Below are 24,119 nucleotides of genomic sequence, written 5' to 3'. Positions count from 1 at the left end.
GTGGTTCAATAGAAGTATAAAGCTACAAAGGAGATAAATATATAATGTTGTTTGTTGATGACTATTCCAAGATGATGATTGTTATGTTCTTAAAGCAAAAATCTAATGCTTTTCAAATGTTTAAGTGGTATGTGGCTAGAGTTGAAAAGGAAACAGGAAAGAGTTTGAAATGCCTGAGATCAGACAGCGGTGGTGAATTCACATCAAATGAATTCGAGATATTTTGTAATGACAAAGGAATCAAGAGACATATGTCAGCTCCTAAAACTCCCTCACGAAATTGAATTGTTGAAAGAAGAAATAGATCTATGATTGATTGTGCCATAACACTAATGATGGAAAAGACTGTTGCTCTAAAATATTGGAGAGAAGCTGTAAGTGTGGTTGTTCATACACTGAATCGAGTACAAGTCAAGAAAGGTACAAGTGCAACACCTTTTGAATTATGGTATGGTCACTCACCCAATGTAAAGCATTTCAAAGTATTTGGTTGCAAATGCTTTATCCTTAAAGATGCTAGAAATGGAAAATTTGATGCAAAAAGTGATGAAGGTATATTCCTTGGTTACTCCACTAGAAGTAAAGCTTATAAGTGTTTAAATACTAACACTAACAAAATGTGGAAAGTGCAAATGTAAACTTTGATGAGCATACAGAAGTCCAAGTTGAAGAACAAAAGAGAATGGATGAATACAAAACCTTTGTGTATTCTTATGAAGGAATGCCTGTTGAAGAGATTGTTGTCAATCAAATTGGGATTCAACAACAAGTTTTAGTTTCAGCCAAATTAGAACTAGTGAATGTCGAGCTACATTCAGAAGCCGAGTTGTAGAATGAAGAAAATGCACATTCTAGCTCTAAAGCTAGTACACATGAAAGAGATATAGAACTACCTGACAATGAAGTACAAAGTGACCCTAAATCTGAAAGATCAAACATGGAAACAAGGACAAAACCAAAATTATCCAAATATGTGAAGAGACATCACCCAGCTAAACAAATAATTGGTGACAAAGATGCAAGACCAATGACAAGGAATAGACTAAGAAATGGATCATGTCTGTTAAGAAAAATTGAACCTAAGATACTGTTTGATGCATTGCAAGATGCTGACTAGTACAAAGCTATGGAAGAAGAGATTGATCAAATCAAGAAGAACAAAACCTAGAGTTTAGTTCCCAAACCAACTGAGAAGAATGTAATTGGCACTAAGTGGGTATTTAGAAACAAGCTAGATGAGAATGGTGAGATTACTAGAAACAAAGGTAGACTAGTATGTATGTGTTATGCTCAAGAAGAAGGATTAGACTATGGGGAAAAATTTGCCCCTGTTGAGAGAATGGGAGGAGTAAGAACTTTACTTGCATATGCTGCATATAAAGGTTTTAAAGTCTATCAGATGGATGTAAAGTTTGCCTTTCTAAATGGTATATTGGAAGAGGAAGTATATATTGAACAACCAAAGGGATTTTTTGATGAGAACAATAGGGATATGGTGTGTAAACTACATAAAGCACTCTATGGTCTGAAACAAGCACCTAGAGCATGGTATGAGAGACTTCACAAGTATCTAGTGCAAATAGGATTTGAAAGAACTGATGATAACAGAAACATGTACATTAAATTAGAAGAAGGTAAGGATATTATTGTATCTGAAATCTTTGTGGATGGCATAGTGTTTGGAGGAAAGGAAGTGTTTTGCAAAATTTTTGCTGACAAAATGAAACATGAGTTTGAGATGTCTATGTTTAAGGAGATCAAATTTTTTGTTGGTTTGCAAGTACATCAACTAAAACATGGTATATTTTTTGCACAATCAAAGTACATCAAAGAGATACTTAAAACGTTTGGATTAGAAGATTCCAAACCAATTAGCACATCAATGGCAATAGGACATAAACTATCCAAAAATGATGTATTAGCTAAAGTTAATCAAAAAATGTACAGATCCATGATTGAAAAAATACAATATGTTGTACATAGTAGACAAGACATAGAATTAGTAGTTGGAATAGTGGCTAGATTCTTTGCTAATCCTAAAGAGAATCATCTCATAGCAATAAAAAGAATAATGAGGTATCTCAAAGGAACTGATGATTTTGGCCTATATTATAAAAAGAATAAAAAGTTTGAACTCAATGCATACACAGATGCAGATTGGGGAGGCAACATTGATGATAGAAAAAGCACAAGTGGAGGAGCATTATTTTTAGGTAAAATACTAGTTACTTGGACTAGCAAGAAGCAAACATGCACATCTCAATCCACTGCAGAATCATAATATGTGGCAGTAGTAGTCAATTGTACAAACATTGTGTGGCTCACACATTTATTGAAAGGAATGAAAGAAGAGGTAACCAAACCTGTGATATTGTATTGTGATAATACAAGTGCTATAAACATATCCAAGAATCCAGTAATGCATGCAAAAACCAAGCATATTGCAATCAAGTATCACTATTTTAGAGAATTGGTAGAAGACAAACAAGTGAAGATGGAATATATCAATACAAAAGAACAAAATGCTGATATCTTCACCAAACCATTGCCAAAGGATGCTTTTGAATATCTTAGAAGCAAGTTGGGGGTAATGCCCCTAACTCAAGCAATTTAAAGCAACAAAGAAGCAGCCTTGTATCTACAAGAACAAATCAATGAAATATCAGAAGAATGATGCAGAGGATGACAGCAAGAGTAGGAACTCCAAATCAGTCACAAGCATGGTGACAGTGAGAGAAAACATGAGATGCAAAGCTTATATTTCACATGTTAAAGATGTTACATCTTTGGCATTTATGTCAAAGAGAGAGATATATGCAGAAAACTGATCAATACAAAGCAAGAGGCAAATATATATGAAAGAGAGAGATATATGAGATTAGTAGTAAGGATGTAATAGTAAAGAGGGAGAAGTAGAAAGTAGTAGAAAATGTATGTAATTTTGGTGGTAACTAAGTTGATCAATTGATTAGTTTGGTTTTCCATCAATGCCAAAGAGGGAGATTGTTGGAAATGATTGAAGAGATCATGAATGAAGAATAATGGAACTAGTAAAGAATGTTTTCAATCATTGTCTTTTCATTGATGTCAAACTTGCTACTTGCAAGAATGACAATCACTTTAGTGATTCAAATACTATCAATTGATTGATTGACAAGGAGGTGGCAATCAATAAGATGTAACTAGAACACCTAGAGAAAGGTTGAAGTTATGATGTTGTAATAAAGTAAAAGGATTAGCTAAGCCATTGATGAAATAATGTATTGATGACATATTCTAAGACATAGAATGGACACACTTAAACACATCAAAGATGTAAGGTTTAGTGAAGTCATTTGTAAAGCCTAACTAAGTTCATAAGAGAGTGTCGAGCAAGCTAGTTAGTGCTGAACAGATTCTTAGTTGAAGCTGACCAAGTTCACCTTTAGAGTGTGTTGAGTGATCTTCAAGTGCCAAGTAAATATCAAGTGTCGAGTGATCTTCAGGTGTTGAGTGAAGATCAAGTGCCGAGCGAAGATCAGATGTCGAGCAGAATACAGGAGCTGAGTAGTACAAAGGGTGTTGAGCATCAATAAATCAATAATGTTGAGTTGCTACATTATTTTGAAAATTGAAGATTCACTAGATCTGAGCTGACATGGTATTTATCTAGAATTTTGTGAATCAAATAAAAGATAAGAGTGATGAGCTAGTGGCATAGAACACCATGTAAAATGTTTTTGGTGAATACAACTGGACTCTAGAAGAAGTTTCTAGATAAGAGCAAGATATGGGGTAGATACATTGTATCCTACCTTATCTATTGAAACCCTAAAGTTGGAGAGGGAGAATTGAGTGGGAAAGGTATTCTAGATTTCTATTTAAGGATTCATAAGGTCACAAAACAAGTAGTTGGTCAAGCATGTAAGCATGAAGTGCTAAAGAAAGTGCTAAGGAGGAAGAAATCACAAAAACTCTATTTCAATAGATGACCACAAGGATGATTGCACTGGTATAATGAGAAAGAAGACTTAAGGAGACAAAGCTTGAGAGGAAGACAAGCTATCAAGAGCTGTAGTGATTAAAGCCAAGAAAAGGATTGAACTGAAGTGTGATCTATAATCTGCAAGATTTTTTGTAAGTTGTATCAGATCAAAAGTCATTATTGTTAATTTCTAACAATTGTAATAGTTAGTCTAAATCCTATGGACTTAGGTTGGTTCAATAGCCATGTTATAAATCCTTTAATAGGGTGACATTCCAAGTGAATGTTCCAAAGTCCTTTGACCAGGCCCATTCCTAACAGTATGGTAAAATCCTCTAACAAGGTCACATTTAACAGTGTTGTAAGCCTTTAACAAGGAAAGCCTTTAATAGGGCATCACTTTAGAAGAGTGAGAATTGAGTAGCATGTTACTAGTGGTTTTTCCCAAATTGGGTTTCCACGTAAATCATTATTTCATGTGTTAATCTTGCATCTTTTATTCCTGCATGTTGATTTGCTGTAACTTGCTAAGATGGATGTTTTAAGCTTGGATGGATGAATAGTTCAATGGGCTCACTATAATTTGTGAGAAAGTACTATTAGGGCATTTAGACCTTGGATAACTAATTCACCGCCACCCCTCCCCCCCCCCCCACCCCGCCTCAATTATTTTAAGGAATTCTAACACTAAATTCTCATTAAAAATTGCATTAGTGGAATTAAGGAAGCACTACTCCTATTTTCATTGGTTATCTATTGATCTTTTTGAAATCTTAACTCGTAGAGGTGTTGTTTTTGTAGCTTATATCTGTTAGGATTTACTTTTCATGTTATTTTCTTAAACTTCTTGTTTCCTTATTTTCATTATTTGCATTACTAACCCCTTGGTTACATTAGGAATTTATATAGTTGCATTGTTACATTTCATTCATCATAACAATAGAAAAATACAAAAATATATTCCTTTTTGTATGGTTATTTGTTTTGACACAACAAGCAAATTCTTTTCCAAATTGTTTAGAACCAACAAAGGCCTCCTCATGGACATTCACATTTATCTTGAACTGAGAAAATTCTAGTAGGTTGCAAGATCACTTGGAACCTTGGAGTTGATCCTTGGATTCACTTTTCAAGAGAGGAGTTTGAAAGTATTCTTGTTGTTAAGCATCGTACAAAATGATAGCTCAACATTATCCAAAGAAGAAAAACACCACTAGGGGTACAAACAATAGCATCTCTTAATTAGAACTATGCAAATTGCATTCTTATAATTTTTACATACAAGAGCACAAATTAAGAAAAATTATACTTCTCTTTAAATTCCATGTTCTACACATAATTTCTCACATAAGGAATTTTAATGAGTAATGAAGACACATCTCATAATCATCAATTTTTAGGAGTACATACTTCTTCATCACTAAAATCACAAGATGACATTTTTTAAGACACTTCTAAAATGCAACATTTATCACCCATAGAATATCATAATTTCATTTAAGAACTAAAAATATTGCACCATGACATCTCTTGAATGCATATAAAAGATACTTTAGGAATAATTCAACTAATCAAACACCACTCTATAAGGTAGGAAGAAAGTTGTCGATTTCTCCATTCCAAATGAACTAATTAAAGGAAAATCTCCTACTCATGCACAATCTCATAGATCATAATCCAACCATTCATTTACAAGCTAAGTGGGAATAATAACACCAAATGATGAGATTTTGAATAATTACATTAGTCCTAGTGTATTCATCTAAGGAATATCACACATGGATGTTAAATTTCACATAAGAAATTGAAATCTTTAGCTGCAATGTAGATAGTTCTAACCACTATTATTCCTTCAAAGAAGAGTTAACACACTATCAGATAATTATTTTTATTAAAAAAATTATTCTTATTAACAATTTTATAGCCACCATCATCATTCAAAACTTAATTACAATGTCATGCATAATTGATTTGATTTCTATGTAACACATGACCCATTAGCATTTACACTTTTTATATCTAAGCTATCGCTTTCTAGACAAGATGTAGAAATTATATTATTAACAATGGCCTCTATAGATGAATGGTCATTTTGAAGATGTTTGATGCAATCCAAATTTACCTTTTAGGGAATTAAATTGTGCTTGAATGGGATGGTTAAAGTTTTTACTTTTTGGCCCAATCACCTAATTGTTTGGAAACTCTATTTGTTAACTTATTTTTATTAGAAGGTTATCAACCTGTATAATAGTGAGTTGAGTTTTTAATACCTATAGGCTTTGATTATCTCATTTTAAACTTTTAATTACAATAACAATCCCCTTTCAAAGGAGGTGCAAGCTACATAATCCTTTTGTTAAACAGTATTATTTTGTAAGCATAACATCCCATTGCTATCACAATAATATTTTTATTAAAAAAATTCTATGACCTATATAGTTTTGGGGTTAGTGTTACTCTATTCAGCTAGATTACCCTTGAAGGCTGACTAAACTATCTAAACACACAATTAGGTTTTAAGGAAATGAATTATGATTTGAATTAGCATTATACTATTCAATTTTATTTAACCCTCCCTATGAAAACAATATCAAGTAAAGTTCCTTTGGTTGTGTCTCCAACCACATTCTATACATAATGTGCTAACTGCAATAACACAATAAGAAAATGTAATTCTCTGGATGCATCATAAGGCTCTACCCCAATGAATTTTAACAATGGTCTACACAAAAGAAAAACTAAATGTTTGCCGGCCCAGTATGCGGTATGCACCAAGTGAATCCAAAGCAAGATATAATATTTGTGTGAGCATTAGTATTAGCATTTGATTACTACTATGACTTGGTGCCAACCTAGGATAAATTTCGTAGCATGTATTTATGTCATTATTTCATGAAGGAAATGAGCTTTTGAGGGAAGATGAATGGTTTTTTCCAAATATGAAAGGGAAACACAATGCTTGTTCAACATAATTTCAACTTATTTTAGTCATTATGGCTTACAATGTCTTACTACATTTATACTTATTCATGAGTGGATTGGAATAAAGAAGAAAAACCTAGTGCCAAATGCTTGTTCGATTCCTAGGATGAGCACACCTCCTAGAATTTTCCTTTCATGTAGAAGCATTTAATGCTCCCAAATTCACCACATCCCATGAAATAAATTCATTCATAAAGATTGATTTAGAATCTAGCCTTTGGTGCAAATAGTCCAAGTGATATGTGTTGAGCTATCATTTTGCACGATGCTTAATGGCAGGAATCCTTTTGAACTCTTCTCTTGAAAAACTAATCTGAGGATCAACTCCAAGGTTTTGGGTGATCTTGCAACCTACTGGAATCTGCTCAGTTGAAAATAAATGTGAATGTTCATGAGGACGTCTTTGCTAGTTCAAAAACTTTGGATAAGATGTAGAATCTACTTACTATCAAAAAGAATAAAACACACAAAAGAAATATATTTTTGTATCTTTTTATTTTTTAATGAATGCAATTTAACAATGCAACTATATGAATTCCTAAATTTAACCAAGTGTTTGTAAAATAAAATAATGAAGATAGGGTAGCAAGAAGTTTAAGAAAATAACATGAAAATTAAATATCTAATGGACATAAACCATGGAAAAAATGCATCTACAAGTTAAGCTTTCAAAAATATTGGTGGGTAACCAATGAAGATAGGAGCACCACTTCCTCAATTCCACTGATGCAATCATTGATGGGAATTCAGTAACAATAAGATGTTTCACTTTTCATCAAATTGCAAGGCCACAAAAAGTGCACTCATGCAAGACAAAAAGTTATGCATGAACGATATGATGCAGATCTCTTCTTGAACTAAGTACATCAGCAAAATTTGTAAAACTATAGCAAACACCTAAATTAAAAGATCACATAACCAGAAATAATGCAATAAACTTTTGGCTCAATTACATTCCATGAACATACATCCAAAAAATATAAAACACTTAGGAAATAATCACTACACTCCAAATGCGAGCACCAAAAGTATATATTATTGCAAAAATAACAACAGCCTAGAATACATGTTACATTCCTGAATTTATAAGAAATTCTCTCCTCAATTTTGTTGAGAGTGAGAGATCTCTTTATGCAAACATATGCTTCTGAACTAATAAAACAAACCTATTTATGTACAAACCAATTATCTAACTGGTGCTAAATAAGACTCCATCCATATTTATATCATTAATTAGATGCATGGACCTTTACATTTCATAAAAGAAAGAAAGCATGAGAAAATAAGAAAGAGAAAGTTTTTAGTTGATGTAGAAGTGACTGGAAGTGTCAAAAATAGAAGCTCCATTTTCACTAGGCATCTATATGAATTCAACTGCCATCAGAATGTGTTTCTAATGCATGAAAAGCTCTAAATTTGGAATTGGTAGTTAACTATCAGCACACCTCTAAATTCTCAAAACTTTTTGATCACTAAAAAAGGTGCACCTGCACACCTAGCACACCATTGTACCTCAGAAGTAGGTTCCAAAAAAATGCAAAATTTCACTAAGTGTCAAAATTGAAATTCTGGCTTCTGGGTTTTGTTCTCCTTTACACTAGAGCTATGTCTGGGTATTTGCCCTTTAATTTCTCAATGATCTTAGTGGCTTAAGCCACATCTAGAAAATTTAAGGCTTCATGTTTTTCTTTCACTTGCTACCCGTAGTTACCCACTTTTATATGAGTCTCTGCAAAATCTCCTATTTTTACATCCAAGTCTAACAATGGTTCTTCTATTCTAAATGCTTAACTAGTATTTTCATTATTAGCAACTTCCTCAAAAAAAAATTGGAATTTTTGTACTACTACCTCTACCTTTATTAAATTCTCCTATGCATCATCCTCAAAAATATCTAAATAGGCATCACTATAATGTTTCTCAGCTTCCAAACTTTTCTCTTGGGCTTGGTCTTTGAGTTAATGAATCTCTACATGTAATGTCTCCAATACTTTATTACCATCCAAAATCTTTTCAATCCAGTCATCAATCTTATCTAATTCCTCTTCTATATATACCTCCATCAGCATTTGATACTTTTTTCCTTTGATAGACTATAATGCTTACAAATCTTTCCCCCAGGTATATACTTTGTCCATCAAACAAAAATTTTGATTCAAAATGGCTACTAGTCTATCCGCATTCTCCTGCATAACATGTAAAAACTTTAGATACACCCTTCTCTTCAAAACTTTCTCTCCATTGTTGACAAGCTCTCAAAAATGGGTCCAACTATAGCATACTCTTATCTCTTATCTTGATTGTTGCATTCAAGGTTTCCTCAGGATTTGTGGGATCTAAGGGACCAAAAACTTCACTTAGATATCCCTTTAGGATCTCATTTTGTTGCTGAATTATAATCAATTCTGCCCCATCTTGTTCTAAGCTCCTACATACTTCTTTCATTCCTATTGTAGTCATCAACTTAGTAGTATCCAAGGTAGGTTTCTCAAGCATAACCTACCTAATATGATAATCACATGGAGTCTATTCTTCAACATTGGAATGTGGAGGAGGGATATCCAGGTGAGAAAAAAAGTCTAGCTTTGATCAATCATGATGAAGGCTAATGCTCGTGCATCTTTTGGAGGTGATTCAAGCCTCCTTAAGACTTTGATCAATTCCATCCTATCCTCTTCCTCTGTGGTGAATTTTTGCTTATTATTTCTTATTACTTCTTTCCTCAATTACCTTGGGATATGCTCCAATAGAGATTTTCCCTTTCAGGATGAAGGAGTCTACTCTATTATACTCTTCCCCTTATCACTCCTTTCTAGAGTGCTCTCCTTCTGTAAGAGATCCGCACTGGGAGTCTTTGTATCCATGGAGTCTACAACTTTTAACTCAATGTCTTGGGAAGTTTGTTGAGGTTTTTCACTTATATGCCTTTCTTCTAACACTTGATCAATGGATACTTATTGTGGCTCTTCCTCTTGTTATGCTTGAACTTGTTCTTCTCCAATTTTTGGAGGAAGGGGAGTAATTGAACCTTTATCCACACAAAACATGATGTGTTGATGGTGGAATTATTTCAAGTCCTTGCATTTGAGGTGGCAACTAATATTGAGGTTGATTGGTTGGAGTGTTTAATATCTTATCTCTCACTAATTCAGTGTTACTGGGCATGAAACCAAAATTTGACATCAATGCCCTCTACATCCTACTCATCTATCCATTGTTTCATCTCATATTTTGATGTTGTAGTCTGAATGAGTTAGGAATAGACAAAGGTTTGATTGTGGAGCTTCTTCTCTGTTCCAATTCCATGGCTCTAGCAAGAAAAGTCCTCATGCTCAATAGTAAGTTATCATCTTCATCCTCATCATCCCCTTCTTCTTCTCCATCTTCTAGAATGACTTCTAATACTAATGGGAAGAGAATCAATCTCCTATTCACTTTTTACCTCCTCTTAAAAAGAGTCTTGATCTTCCTTTTCTTAGGAGTAGAAGGTGAGTCTTTTACCTCTTATGTAGGTACTTCTTGTACTTTAGTTTCAACTTCTCCCTGGCCTTCTTCAATTGGTGGCACTTAAGGATCATCTTGGGCTTGTGTAGCTTCCACATTATCCAGCCCTTAGACATTTTCTTCTCCTTACTATAGAGGTGCCTAAGTTGATTCTTCTTTTGGCTTAGCCTGTTGATAAGAAGTTCTCTTCCTCTTTCCTTTACCTTTTCCTTTACCTTTTCCTCGGCCTTTGGCTGGGAGGGCCTGCACATGAAAGGCCATTGTTTGAGAAATTTGATCAAGTTTGAAAGGCCCCTTGATCCAATCCTTTGTCAATTTGATTATGTGCCTTGTCCTATAATTAATGTATGAGTTTTCTTCTTTGTTAATGTAGGCATTCATGATAGGTTTTTGCCAATCATATCCCTTTTGAACAATGCATTGAGAAGATCCTCTATTTCTTGTTGCACAATCTTCAAGGGAATCTTTATCTTCAAAGAACTCTCTACCAGATATAGAGTCAACCTACAATAATCCCTTATGCAAACATCATAGTCATCTATTACATTCATCTAGTGATCTTCAACCGCATCCTCATGTTGAAATGCCTTGCCAACTAGATGTTGCACTCTTTCAATGTTATCAAAATAGGGCCGAGGAGAATTATATTATTCTAAGGGATATTGATCCCTTTCACACTCAAAAGACAGAATGTCTTGTCTTGGAACTATACTGAAAGGTCCTATAGTAATATGCCATACCCAACATATTTTGTGTTGCTTTCTAACTTTGTCATATGTAGACAAGAGTTGTCAAGCAATCTCCAAGACAATAAGTCTTTCATTGGGATACCTAAGGAGGTTCATGGGGTTGAGAGTTGTACCCGCTACCTTCAAATATGTGAACATTCAATACTGAATATAATAGGCTCCAACCTCTAAGATTTTAGCAGCTATCTCCTCAGACATCCTCTTTGCATAATCTCCCTCTATGAACTAGATTATTATGAATATGAAAGAATTTTTCATGATCCTATACTCCTTGTTGTGCTCTTGAAGCTTCTTTTTCACCAGCTGAGGATATACAATATAGGGCCATGTTTTTGCATCCTACATATTGCCCCTTTTGTAGAGCCCTGGATAATCTATCACTCTTGTAGCTAATAAATATACCAAATATGAGGTTATATAAAACTTCCAGTTATTCTTAACCGTAACCAGCTTCTCACCCAAGTTCTTGCTGAGAATGGAATACCAATCAAGTGGCATCTCTACTATTTTGATCATCTCAATAAAATGCACCATAAAAATGTTCAAGTGTCCAATTGTCGACAAACCCATAACTCTACTCAAGAGTATGATTGAATATCCAATATCTTCCTTCATATAGCCTCTTGTCATTTCCACTTTCTCTAGTTTTTTTCCAAGAGGAGTCTTCTCAATGAGGTATGATGATTGCTTGATTTTAGAAGCTTTATCAATATGTTCCTATACCATCTCTTGGCTTGGTGATAAGTTAATCTAATGAATTGATCTACCCTTGGGAGGTGGAACACCTTCTCAATGTTCTTGGGTCAAAGATCTAAGATAGTCTCTCCAATAATTCTCTTCATGACCCTTTATTCAGGAACATGATTCCCTACTAATCTCATAATAAGTTCTAAGGATTGCACTAACACTAGATGTAATGTTGCATTGATAAATCCTAATTGGTTCAATGCAAATATCATCAGAGACCTTTCTGTTGGTTAGTTGCACAATGTCAAGAATGCACCCAAATCTGTGTGGCCTAGCTCGGTGTCCTAGATCTTTAGTAATCACCTTGATATTGTGACTTGGTTAGAACACCATGAAACTTGAATACTATCAGCTTTGGAACCATCTTTTCTATAAGGGAGGATGATGAAGAAGCCATTGAATCTACACAAAAATGATGTCCATTATTTTGGAGTCAAAGAAAAATTGATAAATTCAAACCTTAAAATTGATGCAAACAAAACCAAAAAACCTAATTTTATGATTCTTATTTGCAAAAAAGGGCACACCTGGCACACCTAACAGGTGCGCCTAGTGTGCCTTTTAACTTTGGAAAGCCTATAATATATGGGTGCACTGATGTGTACCCTATACTCATTTTGCAACAAAAGTTTTATACCTTTAAGGGTGTGTAGAAGTGCACCTAATTAGGTCCCAATAGTGCACCTAATTAGGTGTGCTACTATGCACCTTTTTTGAGGTTATTTTGTTTGTTTCTGGGTGAAGGTGGAAAGAGTGGAGGAGGCACACCTACTAAGGTGCGATGCTACAGAGCTTGGAACTTGGAGAAAGAAAAGTAGCAAGTGAAGGGTTAGATGGGAGGGCCTCTAGTTTATATAGCCTAGCATCCCTAATACCCCTTGGTCTTTTGTAGTTGCACATCACCAAGGGTGATACCCTTTTGTTGACTTTGGTGCACTAGCACAACTAATCAGGTGCATTGGTGCATCTTTTTCCTTTGCAAAATGATATAGCTCTCTCTAAAATTTGACTTTCGAGAACTGGGTTTTTTAGTCGAGACCCTAATTTGACCAAGAACACTAGACAATACCCTAGAAATGACTCAAACCCTAGACTTGGGTTCCAAAAAGCAAAAAATATAAATTAGGGGGTCCCCATTTCTAGTCATAATAGGGTGTATGTTGTGAAACCACAACAATATGCATACTCACCATACATCTACAATTAGCCCAAGAGAAAGGGCGCTGCAAGTTCTTGTGTTGATGGAAATGTGAGATACAAGTTTATTAGTAGCAACAATATTGTACAATGGTATCATTGACTTGACCCATCTTCTTCTAAAAATTACCATTTCATTATCATTTCTCACTTTAAAAGAAAATGGTCTACTATGATTTGTACCTTCTACAGATCTAAATGAGTTTCCAGCTGAATGGAATGTAGACCTAAGAGTCCTTGACACTACTCAAGATGTCATGCTATAGGTTAAGGATTTTCTTAGGTTTAAAATGTTTCACAGTCACAATTGTGCAAGATTTTAAGGGGTTTTAGAACTAGTGTATCCTCCCTTCCCCCAACTAGAATGTGATAAATAAATAAAAATGAATTCATAACCCAATCTGTTAACTGATTCAAGAAATTTCTGAAGAGGAGGATTGGTGGTGCGCATTTTTTACTTCTAATATACTACCTTTCTTTTAACAATTCCCTTCGAAAACTAATGCCAAATCAATTTATAAATGATAAGAATTTTTCTAAGAATGAAATCCATGTGGCAATAAGTTCACTGATTTAGTTAGTTTGAGGGAAGATGGGTTATGACAGTTCCAAGTGTGAAAAGATTTGGTACATGGTTCTTTTGTTTCCATTGCATAGAACCCAACTTTCTATTGTGCTACTTGTTTTTATTTCTTTATATTTCTTTGGCATTAGCATATTACATTATGTTCTACATCACTTGCTCATAGTTTTCATATTTGAAGAAAATTTTGCTTGCAGTAGACTATTTTTAATAATGGCCATGTATGGATATTGTCAATTTTGATCATTCAAATCATCCCAACTCATATTACAGACAGAATACTATATTATTTTACTTCCTTGCCTCAAAATATACTTTAATTTTTTTCATCGTTTGAGAAGATTAATGCCAACATTTTTAAAAATTCAACTATAATTGAATAGGTTGTTCTTCAAAGAAAGAATGTAAGTTTGCATGCAGGTTTTTTTTTACTCTAAAGTAGATTTTAACATTGTTAGAACTTATAAGTGATGAGTGAGATTTTGTGTAGGTGGCCAAAGCCAAAGTTACCATGGTTATTTTAATAAATTATTTAAATTTATTGTTGGGATTAGAATTAGGGTTATGGTTATTATTAGAGTTATAATTGGGGTTAGTTTTAAGATTAGTGTTAAGATTAGTGTTAGAATTAGGATTAGTGTCACATTTAATTTTATCATTTCAGCCAGATTAATGGTAGGGATATGATTATAATTAATTTGAAAAGTTTAAAGTTACAAGTAGTATAATATTAATGGTAATGATAAGAGTTAAGATTGGGGTCATGGGTCAAGGTTACGATTAGGGGTAGGGTGGGATTAAGGACAAGGTTAGAAATAGGATGTTACAATTACATTAAGGATTAGTATTGTATTTAGTGTAAATTAAGGGTTAAGATTACGATTACTAATACAGTGAAGAAGTTAGAGTAAGATTATTGGTGGGTTGTACAATGTAAGTTAAAATTAGTATTAGGGTGAGAATATGGGTTAAGACTAGTATGAAAAATAGGGTCAATGGCAAAATTAGGTTTGGTGTTAGGGTGTAATGTTTAGTCTTACAAATAGTAAGTTCATAGACTTACAATTAGTATCATAGGTAGTGTTACAAGTAGGGTTAGGGGTGGGATTAGTATCAAGGACTCTTTCTATAAGGTTTAGGATTAGGATTATGGTTAGAGTTAGTTTTCAAATCTTGGTTAACTATATTATCATTAGAGGTAGGCTTGAGGTTTAAGGTTTATATCACAATTAGGGGTAGGATTATATATAGAAATAGGATTAGACATAGTGTTATGATTGTAAATAAAATAAGAGTTAGGGGTGGCTTTCATATTATTATTGGGGTTAATATTATGATTATAATAGTGTTAGAGATAACTTTTGAGTTTTAATGAAGGTTAGATATAGAAATATAGTTAGACATAGGGTTTTGGTTGAAAATAGAATAAGTGTTAGGGTTGGCTATAAGATTGTTGTTTGGTTACTACTAGAATTAATATTATAGTTAGGGCTTGATTAAGAAATAAGATTAGGCATAAGGTTATCATTTCAAATAAGAGTTAGTGGTTTTTATAAGATTATGGTCAGGGTTTCAAATTGGGATTAGAATTAGGAGTTTTGATTATCACTACGATCAGGTTAGATTTAGAGTCTATATCATGATTATGGTTAGGGTTATGTGTTATATATGGTTAGGATTATGTTTAAGGTTAGGGTAAGAATTATAATTATGGTTTACATCATAGTTGGGTTTAGGATATTAATTAGGGCTAGGGTTAGCTTTAAGATTCGAGTTACAACTACGTTTAGGGTTAGGATTATGATCAGACTCATAATTATAGTTATATTTTATATCATTATTAGGTTTAGGGTTTGGATTATGGTCACATTTCTAATAAACTTACGTATGGGTACATGTTAAGATAAGTAATATGGTTAGGGATATGGCTTGGTGTAAAATTTAGATCATGGTTAGATATAAAATTAGGGTTATGGTTTAGATTAAACTTAATGTTAGGTTACACTTAAGGTTAGGGTTAGGTTGTTTTAGAATTTGGCATATAAATGTGTTGAAATACTGCGATAAGATTATATGATGAAGTGTAGAAATGGGGTAAAGGATATGTTTTAGATAGAAATTAGGTTAAGAAACTATCATAGATATCATTATATATTGTCTTAGCTTTATTGAAGAACCTTAACCAAATTTTAAATTGTAATATATTTGGAACATAACTAAGAGCTTACCCTAATCCTAACTCTATTCCTAATTATGGCTAATCCCTAATCCTAATGAAATCATTAACATAATCATTACCATTTTTATGTATATTAAATTTGAATGTTTCCAAAATGTATTCTGAAATATCTATTTTGTATTTTATATATCTATTAAAATTACATTATTAATTGATTAATTTTTTAATTCAAGTTAAATATATAATGTAGGCATTAGTAGAACATTTAGTATTCTTTTAGTTATATAATGTTTAAAAAATTAAAGATATGTAAAGAAATATTTCTATTTTATATTATATTTTTGCATGCTAGACAATTGCAATTTTAAAATTAAACTAAGTTTTAATTTTTGAAAATTTTAAAAAGTTACAATGAATCTTTAATGCATTTTAAAATAATTTTGGAATAAATAGATTTTAAAGTTAATTATTATGATTTAGAATTGCCAAATTTCAAATAGAAAAATTAATAATTTAATTAGATATAAATATATGAAAAATATTCATATGATTTTTTTAAATGATAATTACATACCAAAAATGCTCCCATAGTTTAATTTGTTTTTTTTTTTAAAGCTTTTTTTCACTATAAGAACATATTTTGATGAATAGTCCCTTTCTATTAATAAATTAATATACTTGTTACAAATTCATAAAAAGGGAATCGAGGGATAGAAGATCACCCCGTGAAAGTTCACGTGACAAAAATTGGAAACAACAACTATTCACCAAAAAAACATATAAGTATATCCCTCAAGCCACAAGAGCAATGCCAGCCAAAGGACAATCATCACAATCATTATAATCCCTGGGATTGGGAGGTGGACTAGGAATAGTCCATCCATTAGCACCATCTTCATCAATAATGTTCTCTTTATCTTTATCCTCTACCTATGGTGGAGAAATTGCCAGATCCAGGTGGGGGAAAGACCACTTAGAGCCACCAGAGCTAGGATGAGAAATAAGAGGGGGAGCCATAGGAACCAGGGACCAACTAGAATCAGTGTGAGGGAGAGAAGATGAGTGGCATTGCGAACCAACATCATCACCACTAGGACAAGGAGCCTACAAGTGCATCATATGTGAATGGTGAGTAGAAGAATTATGACCCCAATGGTAGCCCTAGGATGAAGTGTGGTCAATCAAAGAGTCAAGAGGGACTTTGGCAACTATGCAAGGCATGTTACCCCTATAATTGAGCAATTCCTGGAGGTGGGCCACCTCCAGTGCCACCTTATTGGTCAGGACTTGGATCTACAACATGACATTAATACAAATGCATGCTTTAGTGTATATAGTAGCATTGATATCAAGAAAGTTGTGAGTGAAAAGAACAACATTCCTATCTTTCCACAATGTAATTTAAATCTCCATCCTAAAATTATGCCAGATCTAAATAAATTGATGAGGAAACCTCAACGAATCACCCAATACAATCATGTGCCAAGAAAAGGGTTCTAGCCTAAAAGGTTTAAAAAAATTATGTATCCATTGCCAATAATTCTGAGCACACCTATAGAACCAGAAAATATGCAAAAATGACTTAGGAACACCAAGATGTTTGAGCTGGGACTAAAGGGGAGCCCTTGAAATAGTAGGCACTAGACAAAATGGGAAATCTTAGGCTTAGTGGTAGCATCCCAAATGGTATCAAATCAAATCCTCTAATGATGAGGAGAAGACTGAAGATGCCATTCCTAGTTGAGAGTATCAACAATAAGGAGATGGGGAGAAATTCAACAATGCCCTAAGATGGGCTTATAACTACTGAAGTACATGGTAGGATACCAATTCCAGTCTTTCTACAAGGTCACATAGATTTTGAATTCCCAACTTGTGCGACAAATGATCAGGAATGGTAGAAAGCAATAGATCAAAATTATGTTGATCTAGACAAGCAAGATGAAACTGGACCTACATATCCACCCAAGATTTGAGACTCATAGAGACCCTAGAGAAGAGAGCCTTAGGATTCTTGATATCACATTTGACAAAATGCAGAGGACTGGCACCTTGAGTCTTGGCCAAAGGAATGCCCAGAATGGAAAATAGTGGAGACCAGCAAAGGTTCTGCTAATTTAAAGAAATCTCATCACCATCCCAACAAAGCCAAGGCCTCACAGCTTCCCAAGCTTTTTAAATTCTCTTGATAACAAAAGATCCTTGCATATGAATAGGTTCTCGCATAATGAGAAGGGTTTGAAGACTAATCCCATTCCACATAAGCCTATTGATAGGAAATCTAGAAGAGATATAGTGTCAAACCAACACTTTCTAAGCTTCATCACCAATAAGAGCATGAATAATCCACTTAGCACAAAGAGAAATCCCTCATTTCTATATAGAAATAAGGCCAAGACCTCCAAACTCTTTATGAAGATAGCAAAAATCCTAAGCAACCTTGTGAAAACCATGATGATCAGATCCAAAAGCCCAAAGAAAGTCATGATGAAAGTGTTCCAACTTGAGGTAGGAAGCTTTGGAGGGAGCCAAACAAGAGGAGTAATACACATGAGTAGCATTCAGCACCTTTGAGAAAATCTAGAATTTTCCCACAAGAGAGAGGGGTTTGGTAAGCTAGTATTCAAGATTTTTCTCAATTTTCATAAGCACAACATTCCAAAAATCCACTGAAGAAGCTTGAAAAGAAAAGGGGATGCCCAAAAGTAGAAATTATCCCTGCGAGTAACCCATTTCCACTCAAATTGTACAAGTTGAGGAAAATTCAGAAGAAAGGATTGTTTTTAAAAGAGGGTCTAATGTTATTGAATAGCCAAACCAGAAGCTTGACAAAAGGTATCCAAGCATAACAAGTCATTACTGATATTCTCCTCATCTTCTAGGAGAGTGAGAAATGATTCATCAATAAATTGACCATTGACAAGCTAGGAAGAAGACTTAGGCAAGGAAATGCCACACACCAAACTAGAGGAAACAAAGTGGGCAAGTAGGTAACCAAAACCTTCAACAGCAAGAACATATAAAGCTAGAGCCAAAGGGAAACCCTGGGGGATAGATTGAAAAATCTTGAAGGCTTCAGATTGAGAGTTTGAGATGGTAATACAAGCATTAGCATCACCAAAAAACATCTACATAGAATGGAGAAAAATAGGGTTGAAACCCATATCCTGGAGCATAGCCAAAATGAAGTGCCATTCAATTCGATCATAAGCTTTGGCAAAATCAATTTTCAAAAAAGGTTAGACTTACGAGCCCACTCCATGTCTTCCTAGACAACAATGATGTTTTCTAGCATATAAGAATATATTTGTATTAGTTGTTGATTGACTTTTATGATATTTCATCTCAAAATTCATTTTCCATGAGACCATTTGTTCACAAAATTATATCTAATAATAAAGGAGCAATATGTACTCTTCTACACTTTGCATGCACGTCTAGAGGGCAATTGAAACTACAACATTTGAACACAATCACTTTTTATTATGCTATGATGGATGACTTTTCCCAGCTTTAAAGATCGCATTTTGGTGTAGATTGAACATTCGCAAAGGTTATGGAGATTGGTTGTATACTTGAAAATCGCATTTTTTGAAAAGAAGCTAATGCCTTTCAACAAACCCATTTTCTACATATCTTATAATTATTGTATTCTTGTATTTTAGTACATCAAGATTAAATCAAAATTCTAGTGGTTGAAGTATTTAGAACTCATCAGACATGCATTTTTAATTTAGTAGATAGCTATTAGTTATTTGTGTAGGGAATAGGCTGCAAACATTTTTTGTTAGAAATAAATTATATTTTATTCATTGTATCTATTGTGGACATTCTCTATATATGGGGACAACTGTAGGAAGTCATGCCTAAACATGGCTAAGGCACTGGAGATAGTTCTTCATCCATTAGTGTAAAAAAATCTATTGTAAAATTTAAATCCTTGAAAAAATAGCACAAATGAACATATTTGAAGATGTGTTTAATGTGAGAGAAATAATTTAGAGTTTGAAGAAAAGCATAAAATCATAGAGAAAAGGAAAACAACAAAGAATTTAAAGTGATCAATCTTATAAGTGCTTGATGAATCCCTCTACCATACAACAACACAAATGCCATTATCTTCTCTTGAGCATGTAGAGGGGTTTTAAAAGAAAGGTAAGTTGTTGGAAATCTCATAGGTGTACTTCAATGATTCTTTAATTTCATTTGTAACTGAAAAACATGCAAAGTTTTATTTTTGTTTACAACATATTGTATATGTATTGGTATTTTCCACATAATTATAAACTTATGGACATATAGCTTGTTAATGATGATATTTAATTTGAATATCCTAATACAAATAAGTCTAAAATTTCTAGAAGACTCCGTCCTTTCTCTCTCAGTGGAGTCTTTTGAATTATGTTTTGAATATTTGGGATGAATATTAGAATATATGTTTACAATCATAGATAATGTAACTAATAATGGAACTATTGTGGATTCAAAACACATGCCTCATTTTTTTAAATTCAAAATGGAGACCCTCTTCTTTGTTTTCTAGAGCAAGAGACCACATTCTCTAGCACAGGGCACCTAGTCGGGAGCCTCAGTGAAAAAGGTCTCCCTCTAGGTTGGTCAGTCTAAATTTCCCAATCTAAGTAATGAATGCTTATTTGTATTAAGGTGCAAGAGTTGTATGACATACATGGTTTTAGAGATGAAATATATTTTCTATAATGAAATGAATTAAAAAATAAAAAAGTAAATTCCAAAGACATTATTGTGAGCAGATAGCAACATGGGCCTAGATCACATAAATGGGAAATTGATGAAGGGTGCTCCCCTTAATACCACAACACACAATAGAAATAAAGAAACAATACAAATTGAGAGAAAAAAATATGGCTTCTTATTATTGCTGCAAATAAGGAATTATAGATTTTCAATATGTAAATCCACATGGGTGTCTTCCTTACAATAGTGTGGAAGACAAAGCTTCAACTATCACCCAAAACTACCTTAGACAATATATGGGCCTTCCTTTTATAGGCATTTTCCACTGGCCGAGAAGGTTCTAGACACTAAGCCCTAACCCTTGAGGCCAACCTACCTCATATTATATTATTTTATTACACATTATTATAGAGGTTCAGCTCAAGACAAAATATAAATTATATTTTTGGATGGGTCCACTTCTAGAGACAATCACTAGCAAATTGTTGACTCGATGGGCTATTATAACCCCATTATAGAATCCTTGAGGCTAAATACCTATTGTAACAATCACAAAAGTGTCATTCAAATGATTTTTTATCTTGTTTCAAAGCCATTTAGTCCTTTATTGATAGACTTGAAGTTTGGATGGCCAAAATTCATATAAAAAATCTTTAATAAATGCATTAATACATATAATATGACAATGAATCTCATCTAGAAAACTGATGTGTCTAGGATGAACCTCCATATATGAGATTAGAATAATCTAAACACATAATGCCAACTTACTAAAATTAGCAAGCTCCCACAAATAGCAACTCTGCACAGGAATAGCCCTCATTGAAAATACAAAAATTGGAAATAGAAATATTTTTGGGTGATGCAATCTTGCCCTTACACTCTAGATTCTCATGCATTAGAAATAGAACCATTAAACTTTAAAGGTGAATTAAAAAAATTGATGGATGAATTTCTCACCTTATGAGTGCCATATGATAGATAGTAACTATGATTCATTTACTTACTTGTGATCAAGCATTGTCTAGAACTTATTAGTTAAAAACTTTGTAGCTTTCAAATGATTATCTTAATTCTTGAGTATTTATCATTTGGAATTTTCTTCCATGAAGAATTATTATTTAATTGAACTAAAAATATTGTAAGTCTTTACATACATGTAAGACAAGAATTAAATAAAAAGTATCCAATGCACTGATCAATTTAGTACAATGCAAAAGTATGATAATAAAAAAATACAAGTATCTATGTGCTCTTTCATGAATTCCTAGTAATATATGTTTATGTCTAAAATTATTAGAATAAATGAATGCGGTATTTTATTTTATGCTTAAAATATGTATTGATGTTTTTGGGTACTGTTCCTATGAATGTAATCTGTAGAATGACACATCATAAGAGAGGAATTATTGTGAGAGAGAAGTAATGTAACCTTGTAGATTTGTAAGGGTGTAATGGAATTAATGCACCCACATAGAAATTTTTTTATCTAATTACTTGATGTACATGCATGTTTATTATTCTTCTATAAAAGTATCCCTCCAAATGTGCATGTAAATTAAGTATGTAAATGTTTTTTGATGCATATGTATGTATTTGATTTAAGTATGACTAAGTAATCATAAGAAAGAAGAAATGTTGTTATATTACATTTTATTTGGAAAGAGAAACTATGTCTAATATGATATGTTATATTTTGCACATGAACCATTTGAAATACATAAAGCATCCATGATGACACACTATTTAAGAGGAGATGGATATCATGATCCATTTCTTTAAATCCTTTATTTATTGATAATTACAAAAATAAATATCTTTGAGTTTGAAATATCTACAAGATATTTTTTGTTCTTTTACAACTTACTTGTTTTTAGCATGAAAATGAGAATGTGGAAATTTAAAATAAGTAGTTAAACCACAATTTTAACTACACTTGCATATTGGTTAGATGGCATGCTAAAAAAATGACAAACATGGGAAAATGAGATAATTTTATCAAGAAGGAATAGTGTTGAAGGTAGTGGAGGAAAAATGAACAAATTGGGGATGAGAAAAGCTTGAGCACTGGAGCCAGAGATTGGTTGTTAGAATTGATTGAAACTCTATATCTCTTCTAACTCATTAATGGAGTTTCCAAGTCTGACATAATAGGGTTGTATGCTACTCTCAATCCTAGCAAAAAGATGTCAAGAAAATTTCATATGCCATAGCATATTAAAAATGATTCTCAAGTATATGCTTTAGATAGATCTATCAATAATTAAAAATCTATTCTAGGGGTTTCAAAAATGTTAGCTATTTTAGATTTACCTATGAGATTTTAGAAAGCTATTATTGTTTCTTTACATATCAACATTAGACTTTTCCATGTATTAGACAATGGCTTTCAAGAAAATGTAGGATTTTTTTCCAAGTCATGAATTGGTTTTGTTGACTTAGGGGAGTTGTAGTTGGTTAAAATAATGGAGGCATCTGACAGAGAAAAGGGAAAAAAGGAGAAAATTTTCCCCTCTCTATTGACAAAAATGGAGTTAATGAGAGTAGGAGTTGCAACTTCTTTTTCTTCATTTGTGCCTTATATTTGATCATATTGACAATATTCAATGTGTCAAGAGTAATGATGATTATATAGATCAAATGGGTTATAGAATGATTAAAAGGGTTATGTGCATATGAAGCTTCCCTCTAATATTAAAGGAGGGTTCTAGAACCTAGAATTTTTGTCTTGCACAGTGTTTTATCTCAAAATAATCATGTGAACATATGAAGAACCAACAGATATATTAAGCAAATCATGCAGGCTTCATCCTTTACTTTCATTAAAATTTGGATACAAATCTTGGTCCTAATAAAAGAGTTATTTAACATGTAAAAGAATTATATATTTCGATGCAACTAAGTGCCACTTACTTGTTAAGTTTTGGAAGCAATAAATATATGCAATTATATCACATTAAATTTAATAACCATAGGAAACAATGGCATGCATTTATTTCTTTTTCTTTTTAAGAGAAATACAATTAATTTTCCATGGATAGGTAAGGCAAATCAAAGAGGAACAATCATGACTAGAAGGAAACTGAACATGTCATGACTATCACTACTTTTAATAACAAAACTTTGGTCTTTCTCTTGATTCTTTTGTAGTTTTAAAAAAATAAAAATCTTCTGGAAAAAACTAGAATGGAAAGGGAAAAAAAAGGACAACTAATGATAGAGAATTTTTCAAAAAATATGAGACAATTATTGTGGGAGTTAGGTAATGTGCCTTGGAAGTGTGATTTGGAAGTGCGATTTGGAATAACTAATAAATAAATAAAATTATTTTAGTTTAAAAACTTGGATTGGATATGGAGTGGTACAATTTTCTCATGCTTGATGATTTTAGAGTTTCAAGTCAAATTATAAGTTACATCTCTAGTAGGCGCTTAGTTTTCTACAACATTTATTTGATGTATTTTGAGAAGGATTATCATTATGTAAGGTAGCAAAAAA

The 24,119-nt window shown here is 32.9% G+C and overlaps 1 pseudogene; it reads right to left on the bottom strand.

Annotated features, from left to right (window-relative positions):
- LOC149544630 (uncharacterized) overlaps positions 1-10,711 on the bottom strand; it is a 106,176-nt pseudogene extending 95,465 nt beyond the window's left edge.
- Positions 10,712-24,119: the final 13,408 nt, after the last annotated feature.

The sequence above is a fragment of the Cupressus sempervirens genome, chromosome 8 (genome assembly GCF_028749045.1).
Source record: "Cupressus sempervirens isolate cs-2001-9-10 chromosome 8, ASM2874904v1, whole genome shotgun sequence".
NCBI classification, from domain to species: Eukaryota; Viridiplantae; Streptophyta; class Pinopsida; order Cupressales; family Cupressaceae; genus Cupressus; species Cupressus sempervirens.
Note: the sequence above shows the minus strand (reverse complement) of the source record. Positions and strands in the feature narration are given on the sequence as shown.